The 12,466-nt window shown below is 41.0% G+C and overlaps 1 long non-coding RNA gene and 1 other non-coding gene across 2 annotated transcripts; both read left to right on the top strand.

Annotated features, from left to right (window-relative positions):
* The first annotated feature begins 4,342 nt into the window (after positions 1–4,342).
* Positions 4,343–12,307, top strand: LOC116270060. Its single transcript, XR_004177970.1, has 3 exons — positions 4,343–4,538; positions 11,415–11,493; positions 12,040–12,307. It is a non-coding gene; the product is annotated as an uncharacterized LOC116270060 (long non-coding RNA).
* On the top strand, positions 4,449–4,548 carry LOC116270184. The gene has a single exon (XR_004178109.1). It is a non-coding gene; the product is annotated as a small nucleolar RNA U13 (small nucleolar RNA).
* Positions 12,308–12,466: the final 159 nt, after the last annotated feature.

The following is a 12,466-nucleotide window of genomic DNA, read 5'->3' as shown; positions in this document are numbered from 1 at the left end:
GGTGGTGCATGCCTGTAATCCCAGCTACTCGAGAGACTGAGACAGGAGAATCGCTTGAACCCAGGAAACGGAGGTTGCCGTGAGACAAGATCATGCCATCGCACTTCAGCCTGGGCAACATGAACGAAACTCCGTCTCAAAATAATAAAAAATAAAAGCCACTAGGGTAGTTGCCACCATCTATGAGGGACTCTTGTCCCTGAAGAAAAAGTCTCCCATGTTAAGATAAACAGGTGTGATTACTACGGGGGTGCCTGCCAGTCTCAAGAAAATTTCCATGTGACTAGGGAAAACTTGGTCACAGGTTGGACAATTTCGGGCAAAGGCCATCTGCCAGGTATAAAAAAAGTATTCTGTGCCAGGTACACTGTAAAAAAAAAAAAAAAAACACGGGTCCAAGCCCCTGATATTCCCAGCAGGGCTTATAGGGGTTTCTTTTGCTTTCAAAAGATTAATAAAAAATGGGACAGGATTCTCAAAATTCTAGGCATGCCAGACTCTCTGGGATGGGACTCCAGCTGGAAAGATGTTCAAAACTGATGGCCCTTTTTCATGCACATTTTTAAACTGATGGGCAAACTATACCAATGATAATTTGTGGCCATTATGGGAATTATTTGAATTTTCTAAACTTGTTTTACTCAGAAAACCTCAACTACAGAGTTAAGCAGTCTAAACACTGGATGCATAAAGAGGCTTCTAACCTCTGTATGTACTTTTGTTGTTGTTGTTTATTCTGAATCTGCTAATTTTTTCACTTGTATTAAGATAAATCTTTTACTAAAGGCTACTTGGAGGTTTTCATTTTTTCTCCAACCCCTAAATGAAATATAAACATCCAAGAGTTCACTAAAACAATTCATTTGAAACTGAAAAAAGGTGGGGAGAAGTTTGAAACAAAAAAAGACTTTTTAAAACCAAACTGCTATGGAAACTGCTTTGCCCAAAATTTGGTTCATAACCTTCATTATATTACATCTCAGGACAAATAAAAATTTTCAAGTTTAGCCATATGAACATGACCCTAACTTGTCCCATTTTGTTACAGATATAATTTGGATCCAACTGTATTTTTATAAGCTGACAAGTTTATATTACTCTGTTTTACTGTATTATGATTAGAATTTTAAAGTAAAAACTGTAAATTTTTTGTTTTTCTTCATCTGTAGGTTTTTACTTTTTGTGTCTACATATTTTATGTATATGATTTTAAATTTACAAAGATCTCTATTTAATTGGCTTGAAGGAAAATAATTAAGTGCTTAAAAAAGTAATTTATTAGAAATACAGTAATTAATACAAATGCTTTTACGTTCACATGAGTATAAATCCTTTTTTTTTTTTTTGAGACAGAGTCTTGCTCTGTCGCCCAGGCTGGAGTGCAGTGGCACAATCTCTGCTCACCACAACCTCCGTCTCCTGGGTTCAAGTGATTTTCCTGCCTCAGCCTCCCTAGTAGCTGGGATTACAGGTGTGTGCCACCACTCCTGGCTAATTTTTTGTATTTTTAATAGTGATAGGGTTTCACCATGTTGGCAAAGCTGGTCTCGAACTCTTGACCTCCTGATCTGCCCACTTCGGCCTCCCAAAGTGCTGGGATTACAGGTATAAGCCACTGCACCTGGTGGGTAATCTTTTGTAAGTAAACTAATCTTAAAATTATTGGTAAAATAGGCTGGGCGTGGTGGCTCACACCTGTAATCCCAGCACTGTGCGAGGCTGAGGTGGGCAGATCACTTGAGGTCAGGAGTTTGAGACCGGCCTGGTCAACATAGTGAAACCCCATCTCTACTAAAAATACAAAAATTAGCTGGGCATGGTGGCACACACCTGTAATGTCAGCTACTCAGGTGGCTGAGGCAGGAGAATCACTTGAACCTGGGAGTTGGAGGTTGTGGTGAGCTGAGATTGTGCCATTGCATACCAGCCTTGGCAACAGAGTGAGACTCCACCTTAAAAAAAAAAATTGTTGGTAAAATAAAAATAAAAATGTCTTCAGAATTCTTAGCATAAATTTTTGCCTGAGTTTACTGGTCAGGAAGTTCTATATTTGTCTCTGCTAGATGTTGTAAGGTCATAGACCCACAAATCCAGCCTTAAAAGCAAAATTATCTTTGTGTAATTCTTTGATGAATAAGGCTAGTTTAATATTGTTTAAAACAATTTTTTTTTTTGTAGTGATGGGGTCTTGCTATGTTACCCAGGCTAGTCTCAAACTCCTGAGCTCAAGCAGTTCTCCTGCCTCAGCCTCCCAAAGTGTTGGGATTATAGATGTGAGCCACTGCACCTAGCCAGTACAAAATTATTTTAAAAAAGAACATGAATATATGTTTTTTAATTTAAAAATAATAATTATATCTAATTTGGACGTTATTTAAACGTTGTTTCAAAATATAGATTTAAGATGAAAATAAAGACAAGACAGAAAGAAATCAATAAGTAAAAGAGACATGCAAAGAAAATTATAAATATGAGAAGATATCTTTGGTAAGAAAGATGAAAAAGATACATAATTTGTATGAGAAAGAATCTTATGTGGTAAAAATGATAAAGAAAAAGAAAAGTAAATTTTTGTCTTAAGGTAGAATAATTGTTTGTTCCAATATTTAAAAAGAAAATCTAAAACAAAATTAGGCCTAAGCAAGCCAAGATGTTTGAGCAACTTGCAAAAGGTTTGTGAAAGATGAATCTTATGAAATGAATTTTGCATGTAATCAAGTTGGCTAAATTTAGAAGGAAATTGTTTATAAATTTTTCTGAAAATTGAATATACTGATACAAAACCAAAAACTAGTTATCTATGTTTAAAGCGATAAGGGTTTACTGGAGTATCATTGCTCTTAGTTTTTAAAAAAAAATTACAAGAGGTTTTGATTTTTAATTCTGAAATCTGGTTGGGTGTGGTGACTCACACCTGTAATCTTGGTGCTTTGGGAGGCCGAGGCAGGAGGATTGCTTGAGGCCATGTGTTTGAGACCAGCTTAGGCAATATCATGAGACCCCAATCTCTACAAAAAAAAAATAAAAATTAGCCAGGCATGATAGTGCACACTTGTAGTTCCTCCCTTGCCCCTCACCTTCTCAGGAGGCTGAGGTGGGAGGATCAGTTGAGCTCAGGAGTTTGAGTCTGCAGTAAGCTATGATGGTACCACTGCACTCCAGTCTGGGCAACAGAATAAGATCCTATCTCTAAAAAAAAAAAAAAAAAAAACCCAGACATCTATTTCTTCAAATTTTTTACCATCTTCTGAACTATAACCTCTTCCTGTTTTATGGTTTCTGTTTAATTTCTCTATAGTAATTTAATTTCTCAAACTAGAGTCTTTCTCTTGAAGATTGTCAGATTTATGTCTCAGAAGTGCAACTTCTGCTGCACCTCATTGCACATGATTTGCAAGTCATACACCATTGCCTTCTGCTCTTCCTCCTTCTCCTCTTAAGAAGGCACACCTTTTTTTTTTTTTTTTTTTTTTGAGACGTATTCTCACTCTGTCACACAGGCTGGAGTGCAATAGCGTGGTCTTGGTTCACTGCAACCTCCGCCTTCCGAGTTCAAGCAATTCTCCTGCCTCAGCCTCCTGAGTAGCTGGGACTACAGGCACATGCCACCACACCGGGCTAATTTTTGTATTTTCAATACAGACAGGGTTTCACTATGTTGTCCAGGCTGGTCTTGAATTCCTGACTTCGTGATCCACCTGCCTCGGCCTCCCGAAGTGCTGGAATTACAGGCATGAACCACCGCGTCTGGCCACACTTTTTTTTCTTAATTAACTTAATGACTTTCTCCCTTGACATTTTGGTAAGCTTCTGTACTTATTTTATTTGGTTCTAACTCTGTTGTTGAGGCCTAATGCTGATATGTTTGTCTTAAAGGCCTAGAAAAGCAATGTTTTCCTCAAGAATAACTTGATTCTGTGCTATTGGCTTTTCTTGATATGTCTGAATTATTCCATGTAACCAGGAAACTTAATGTGCTTTTACTTTTTCTAAGAGCCATATGTTTCCCTGCTCAAGGCACTTATTTTTTTGTTTACTTCTTCTATAACATAGTGTATACTCATAACCTTGGATACACACTCATCAAGTGTCAAATTGAATTCAAGTACCTTTTCATTAGGTTAGATTTTCAGGTTATCTAAAAGGACTTCCTATAAGAAGCAACTACACTGCAGGAGTATTTATTTTTTGGTAATTGGCCTAGGAAACAAAGATTCTGTGTTTATCAAGGTAATTTCCTGTGCTTCATGCTGTCTTTTTTAGTTTGTTGTTGTTGTTGTTGTTGTTTTTGAGACTGAGTCTCACTCTGTTGCCAGGCTGGAGTGCAGTGGCGTGATCTCGGCTCACTGCAACCTCCGCCTCCCAGGTTCAAGCATCAGCCTCCCAAGTAGCTGGGACTACAGGTGCATGCCACCATGCTCAGCTTACTTTTAAAATCTTCAGTCACAATCCTTTTGTAGTTCATGAGGATGATTGAGTGTTCACACTCATGTGTGAGATGTGCCACCCTCGGACCTTGAAATCTTCAGTCACTCTTGGTAAGTGAACAACTATTATTTCACCATGATCTGCAATTCTGTTTTAATTAAATGTTTTATACCTTTTGACATATTTGGCTGGCTTTCTCAATATCAGAGTTCTAAATGAAGTCTTTTCAACCTAGAATTATCTTTGAGATTTTCTAGTTGGGCTCCTGGAGAACCTCAAAGGATGGATTTTTCAGCTTGTAGAGATGTTAAACTAATTAGGCTTGTTTGATGTATTGAGTTGTATGAGAAGCATTGGAGGCACAGATGGGATCAAATAACAAAGTGATGCTAAATCTTCTCTAAGTTATATTTATACGGCTATGTTATTGATGCTGAAAGATCTAAAAATTATGTAAAATTTATAAATGTTTGATGGTCCTAATGCGATGCTGTTAGTCATTTTTCTGGTTGTTGTCTTAAAATGCTGTATGCAGTAAACATAACTGAGTTTCCTTTTCAATTGCTGAACCCTCATCAGATTTTTAACCATGGCTGTTTTAAGCCTCTGTCTTCCACAGTTTTAATTCTTCTTTAAATGCATCTGCAATCAGATTCATGGAAAAGACTCTGGCCAGTATGCCTGAATATAGATTTCTGATAAGTTTAAGATCAATGGACTAAGTAAAGATATTCAGGACCCCCATGAAGAAACTGATAAATTCATGAAACTGACAACTAAGATTAAACAGAACAAAAATTAATTACATGAGATTAAATATCTAATGAAGACAGATATTTGAAACATGGTTAGTTTTTTACTTAAACGTTTTGTTTTCCAGATTTAAGGAGACTTTCTCTCTCAATCTATCTATAGTTTACAACCATTTGGTAAAGTATACTTTTGTGAACAAAACTGGCAACACTTACTTTTTCTCTGTCCCTCCAAAATTTGGAAACTATTTGTGAGTATTCCTAATTTTTATGGCAATGAAGTTGTTTGTATAAGTTTAATTAGAAGCTGCTTTTCTAATAACAAGGTACAATTGGAAACATTGGTTACGTTACCAAGCTTTTAAATGTAACGTCATATTTTAAAGTTATTTATAGGTATAGTAGAAAAAGTCTGAAGTCTGCCTTAGATTAGCTTTCTAGCCTTGAGAAGCTTTTAAAGTCAAATCTGAGGTTCCTACGTGGTCAATTACTATTTCTGCTGTGCTTGTGTGAATTTATCAGGCCAAATTTGATAAAACACAAATAACAACAAATTGGTCTTACTCGGATTATCTTTGTTAGAAATCAGAATGACTGTAGAAAGAAAAGATGTGTTTCTATATTTCTAAAGAAAAATTAAAATATACCTGTTATTATATTGTAACCCTGTGTGGGGTATTTTTGTTTGTTTGTTTGAGTTTTTATTATTTACCTGTGGACTGAACTGGATCTTAAATTCTTCTAGGTTCCTCCAGTCCACTTTTCTCCCATGAAATTACTAAGAATGGGAACTGCTCTTTCCTAAAGCCCTGTAAGCTGAAGTTAGACAACTTGATGTAAATTTCAAGGGTCAAGCTTCATGCCTGATGTGTGGGCCACACCAAAAGTTCACCAAACCACCCAATGCCATAACCAGAGACATTTAAACTACAAACCAGGGTGAGCAGCTGACATCTTCATGCTGTGGACATGCTGTTCCTAAAGTGATGGAACAAGATTTCCCATCATAATGAAACTCTTGCCCCTCTGAATTTTTCCTTGCTTATGCCTAACTTTTTCACTTGGCATAATAATGATATAATTAAAATTTCACAGTCAGCAACTTCTGCAGGGAACTTGACCAAATGTTGCAGCTGTCATGCCAATCCTGAATATTTACATAGCCTAAAAAAAAAAAAAAAAAAGTTTAGTCCATCCAGTAAGTAACTTTAACAAAATCCCTAATACAACTGGTACTCTTTGCTTTAACTCAACCCAGTCATGAGATCATAGATGATAGAATTGCTCTTGATTATCTAGCTGAAAAAGGCAGTGTCTTTGCTATTGCTAATACTACATGTTGTACCTGGATAAATTCCTCTGGGGAAGTCGAGACCCCCAATACACAAAATTAGAAAACAGGCCACATGGACGCAATAGGTCTCACCTAATTCACCATAGTCATTTGATTTATTAGTTGGTTGCCTTTAAGCGTTCATTCATGGTTCAAAGCTATTAGACAAGCTGAAATTCTCATATTAGTATCAATGATACTTTGTGTTTTCCTTTTTAAACTTTGTATCTGTTGTCTGTTAAATTTCTGCAGGAGTAGGACTTCTAACAATAATACTGTCCCAGCGCTTTGAATGCTAGCCAACGCCTACGGAACAGACCAAATTAAACTTGACAATGGCCTCTAGACAGACTTAGCCTGACAGGCACCCGCTCCAAACCTCCCTTGTAGCTCAAATGTAGCTAAAAGGGTTTTGACACTTACTCCTAGTTGCCAGTCAATTCCTTCTGATGTGGGACCAGACTAACAACTCAGAACAGGTTACCTCCACACCAAGAGACAGTCAAAACCTAACCATAAGATAATTAATCAAAGATGCTTTCAGAGAATGATCTCAATTAAAAAAGAAATGTAAAAAAGTTGTCAGAATCAAAATGGAATCACTTGTGTCAAACCAGATTGACAAATGAAGCCACGAAGGGGGGTTCTCATGCACATGCACGTGGTAACAAGAACGGTCAAAGAGACTACAAAAACAACCTTGCACAAAAGTTGCTACAACAGCACACAAAAAAATACTTCTGTGGGCTGGGCATAGTGGCTCATGCCTATAATTCCAGCATGTTGGGAGGCCAAGGCGGGTGGATCACCTGAGGTCAAGAGTTCGAGACCAGCCTGGCCAACATGGCAAAACTCCATCTCTACTAAAAATAAGCAAAAAAAAAAAAAAAAAAATTAGCCGGGTGTGGTGGTGCATGCCTGTAATTCCAGGTGCTCAGGAGGTTGAGGCAGGAGAATCACTTGAACCCAGGAGGTGGAGGTTGCAGTGAGCCAAGATCGTACCATTGTACTCCAGCCTGGGCGGCAAGGATGAAACTCTGGCTCAAAAACAAAACGAAACGAAACAATCCTTGTCTTTCTTTACTTCCCTGAATATACCCATGTGTACTCCCATTGCAATGCTCATTCCTCAATAACAAACATCATTTTCTCTTAGAGAGCTTCTCTCTCTGTTATTTGGGTTGACCGAAGAATCGAGACACACTCAGTGTCTGCCACTCCCTCAGTTCATTTATGAGCCAAGAGGTCAGAGGCAGCAGATCCTTGCACACGGGTTGCCATGCTTTTACTCATGTGACCTGCAGCCCAGGAGTAGCAGAGCTGTCATTGCTCAACTTGTTTCCCTGTGACCTTTTAGTGGGCTCCAGCCCATTCCCAACTTCCGGTATCTACATCTCTTAGCCCAGAGGCTTTTTTATTTTCCACAGAACTGAGGAAGTTGGCTCCTCCCAGCACAGGGGAGGGTGAAAGTGACTGAGAATTAGTATCTTCAGAGAGCAGCCTTCAAACAGTAACAGTAGGAAGTTGGTATATAAATACATCTATTCCCTCCTCCTTTGGATGGGATAATTCTGAAGCATATGTTTCATGCTGGGTTTCTCCCCAGGGAATTAAACTCTAGTTGCCCACTATGGTAGCTTGCTTAATAATGCACTTTCCCGGCCGGGCGCGGTGGCTCACGCCTGTAATCCCAGCACTTTGGGAGGCCTAGGCGGACGGATCACAAGGTCAGGAGATCGAGACCACAGTGAAACCCCGTCTCTACTAAAAATACAAAAAATTAGCCGGGCGCGGTGGTGGGCGCCTGTAGTCCCAGCTACTCAGGAGGCTGAGGCAGGAGAATGGCGTGAACCCGGGAGGCGGAGCTTGCAGTGAGCCGAGATCGCGCCACTGCACTCCAGCCTGGGCCACAGCGCAAGACTCTGTCCAAAAAAAAAAAAAAAAATAATAATAATAATAATGCACTTTCCCTTCCTTGTATCACTTCCTTTTTTGGTGGGGGGATGGTCTTGCTCTGTCGCCCAGGCTGGAGTGCAGTGACACCATCTTGGCTCACTGCAACCTCTGCCTCCTGGGTCCAAGAGATTCTCCTGCCTCAGCCTCCTGAGTAGCTGGGATTACAGGTGCCCACCACCATGCCCGGTTAATTTTTTGTATTTTTAGTAGAAACAGGTTTTTGCCATGTTGGCCAGGCTGGTCTTGAACTCCTGACCTCAGGTGATCTGCCTGCCTTGGCCTCCCAAAGTGCTGGATTACAGGCGTGAGCCACCACGCCTGGCAGTCTTTGTGTCACTTCCACACTCCCCTATCAGTCTGCCCTGCACCTTCCAAAGGCAAACTTGTATTCAAATCCTTTCTTCTGAGAACCCATGCTAATCACCAGACTCAACTGATTAGACAAGGAAAGAGCCTTGACCCAAGACAGCCATTGTGTTTGGCCACAAGTCTGCTGTGTACATGGTTATGGTTAGGAAAGCAATCTGACTTTTTCTCAAGGAACACAGAAGGAAGACATTAAAGTAGGAAAAAGGAAAGAGTAATGAATGAGCTGGCTTTTGGGAATGGTGGCATCCTGGGGGAGGCAAGTGTCCTCCTGAGTCCTGACTATCCCACCCCACTGATGGGCTTCCCTGAGAGTGCCAAGATGTCTGTGCACTTTTTTTGTTTTTTTCAGATGGAGTCTCGCTCTGTCGCCCAGGCTGGAGTGCAGTGGCGCGATGATCTCAGCTCACTGCAAGCTCTGCCTCCTGGGTTCAAGAGATTCTCCTGCCTCAGCCTCCTGAGTAGCGGGGATTCCAGGCATGCGTCACCATGCCCAGCTAATTTTTATATTTTTAGTAGAGACAGGGTTTCTCCATGTTGGTCAGGCTGGTCTTGAACTCCTGACTTTGTGATCCGCCTGCCTCTGCCTTCCAAAGTACTGGGATTGCAGGCGTGAGCCACCGTGCCCGGCCATCTGTGCACTTTTATAACAACTTCCACCACCTGCCTCAACCTGAGCACAGCTACCCTCACAATCTTAAAAGGCCCAACTCATGGAGACTTTAGAGTCAGACAGACCTCAGTTCAGATCAGTCTTGTGTGGTCTTCAGTGAATGACTTTCAGCCTCTGAGCCTCAATTTCCTCAGTTCTGAATGGGAGAACACTATCTCACATGTGTTTGTGAGGACTAAATAAAGCAATGTGTGCTAAGCAACCTGATACATAGTTTGTTGTCAGTAAATGTAGCTCTGTCCCTTACCTGAGCTCTTCTACAGATACTGGCATCTACAAATAGGTCCTGTCTTTTGGTCGTCATGGTGACCCTAGGCAAGCTATAAATTTCCCCTAATGAAGTTGAGATAGTTTCTGTTTTCGTGCTGTGCCTGTCTGTGTCTCGGATAGATTAAAAACTCTCAAAGGAGCCACATTTTAGAATGTGTAGTCTGACCATTTGTAGTCCACATCACCCACTTTGATACAGGCAAAACCAATCAAAGAGGGAAAGAAGAAAAGGTTCAACTCAGTCTTCCCTGAGCACAAAGGTGCTCTGTATTTTTGGTGGTTTAGGAAACAACTGGAGGGTGGGACTGGCAACAATGGGAATTGTTGGTTGGCTTTGGAAGGAAGCCTTTGGCCAGCTGGTGTCATTCAAGAGGCCACTGATCGGGCACAGCGGCTCATACCTGTAATCCCAGCACTTTGGGAGGCTGAGGTGGGAGGACTGCTTGAGCCCAGGAGTTCAAGAGCAGCTTGAACAACATAGGGAGAATCTTATCTCTACAAAGTAAAAAGAAATAAATTGAAACCTAGCTGGTTGTGGTGGTGTGTGCCTGTGGTTCCAGGTACTTGGAAGGCTGAGATAGGAGGATCACTTGGACCCAGGAGGTTGAGGCTGCAGTGAGGTATGGTCGTGCCACTGCACTCCAGCCTGGGTGACAAAGTGAAACCCTGATTTAAAAAAAAAAAAAGGGCATGAAGCAAGCTCTTCATGGGTGCCCTTCATTTTATTTTCCCTTTGGGTAATTCATTTCGATTCAAAACAGCAAGCACACCTGAGTACCTAATTGTACCAGGTCTAGAGCTAGGCACGAGGGTCTCAGATATGAATCTAGCTCAGGGTCTGCCTCAGGGAGCTCATGATCAGCAACATTGCTTTCCTTCTTTGTAAAATGAAGGTGTCAGAGTACATGATTTTTAAATCCCTTCTCACCTTGAGTTTCTATCATTTGTATGAATCTGAGGTCAATTCTAAGAGGAAGCCTATGAAGAAAGGCTTTACTTGGCTGGGCGCGGTGGCTCACGCCTGTAATCCCAGCACTTTGGGAGGCTGAGGCAGGCGGATCACAAGTTCAGGAGTTCAAGACCAGCCTGGCAAATATAGTGAAACCCTCATCTCTACTAAAAATACAAAAATTAGCTGGGCATGGTGGTGGGTGCCTGTAGTCCCAGCTACTTGGGAGGCTGAGGCAGGAGAATCGCTTGAACCTGGGAGGTGGAGTTTGCAGTGAGCCAAGATCATGCCATTGCACTCCAGCCTGGGTGACAGAGCGAGACTCCATCTCAAAAAAAAAAAAAAAAAAAAAAAAGGAAAGGCTTTACTTAAAGATAAAGATAAGGGTGAGAGACGATTGAGATGTCATGGATTTTTGCAAGTACCAAAATGCTCACCTAGCATCTCTCTTTCCATAAATTAAAAAACAAACAAACAAACAAAACTGTCAGGTAACAGGGAACCTGGCATGTAAATAATCTGTGTCCACCACTGAGGTTCAAAATGTCTGGGCCAGACATCTATAGTCTGTTCTGCTTTAGCATTTGTTTTGAAAACGCAAATTTGTTCCAATGCAATTGATATATTGAAAAACAATTTGAGCGTAATGCAAATTTTGCATTTGTTTATGTGTGATTTCATCCACAGGACGCTAGGTGAAAGCAGAAAACGGCTTCCAGCTGAACTGAGCCATAAAGTGTCAAGTGAAAAACCAATGTGGACCAAGGTAAGAAAACTTTTATTTTTTCACAAGGGTCAGTGGACTATTGCAAAAGAAAGAACACTTTAACCACGAGATTTGTAAGCATCTCCAGGGTTAGGCAAAACCAGTTTTTCTTTTATGGAGAGAAGTCAACAAAGCTAGAAAAAACCAGTGTGAACACTAAGATAAAAGGCCGTGTGTGATGAAAGAGAGCAGATCAGAGAATGTCAGCCTGCTCCCAGGAGGATCTCTCATAGGGAGGGGCTGTCTGCTGGCTGAGGTTGAGGGTGGGCCAAGGCTCAGGGGCCTCAGGGAAGGAGAGAAGCTAAACCTAAGTTTAGTTAACAAAGATTTTGTTTCTGATTGATCAGTGGGGCAAAATACTTCAGCTAAGCATTTTTCAAGCTTATGAGAACAGCAGTTTGGAGGATCTGTCTGGCCTTGTCATAGGTTAACAAGGGGGCTTCCATGAGGCTTATCTAAGTCACATGTGAAATGTCACTCTTTGTAGTAAGCTGTTCCAGAACACAGAAGGGTGACGGGATTTCTTTACCTATTGCTGTCTTCCAGGATAACAAGACACCAGTAAAATTCAACAGCATTGATAGGAATGCTGAATAGGAATTCAACAAAACATACAAATACATACACTTCAAACACCTACCAGCTGTCCCAGTTCTCCAAGTGTGTTATAAAGCCACACCTCCCTCCAAATGGTGTTACAGCTGATGCTCCGATTTCAGATGACCCTCCTTCTGTCAGAGGTATTTGAACCAGAGTGACTCCATCTTGAATAGAGGGCTGGGTAAAATGAGGCTGAGACCTACTGGGCTGCATTTCCAGGAGGTTAGGTGTTCTTTTTTTTTTTTTTTTTTTTTTTTGAGGCGGAGTCTCGCTCTGTCGCCCAGGCTGGAGTGCAGTGGCTGGATCTCAGCTCACTGCAAGCTCCGCCTCCTGGGTTTACGCCACTCTCCTGCCTCAGCCTCCCGAGTAGCTG

Source organism: Papio anubis, chromosome 13, assembly GCF_008728515.1.
Source record: "Papio anubis isolate 15944 chromosome 13, Panubis1.0, whole genome shotgun sequence".
NCBI classification, from domain to species: Eukaryota; Metazoa; Chordata; class Mammalia; order Primates; family Cercopithecidae; genus Papio; species Papio anubis.
The sequence above is the reverse complement of the archived record's forward strand: the minus strand, read 5'-3'. Positions and strand labels throughout refer to the sequence as shown.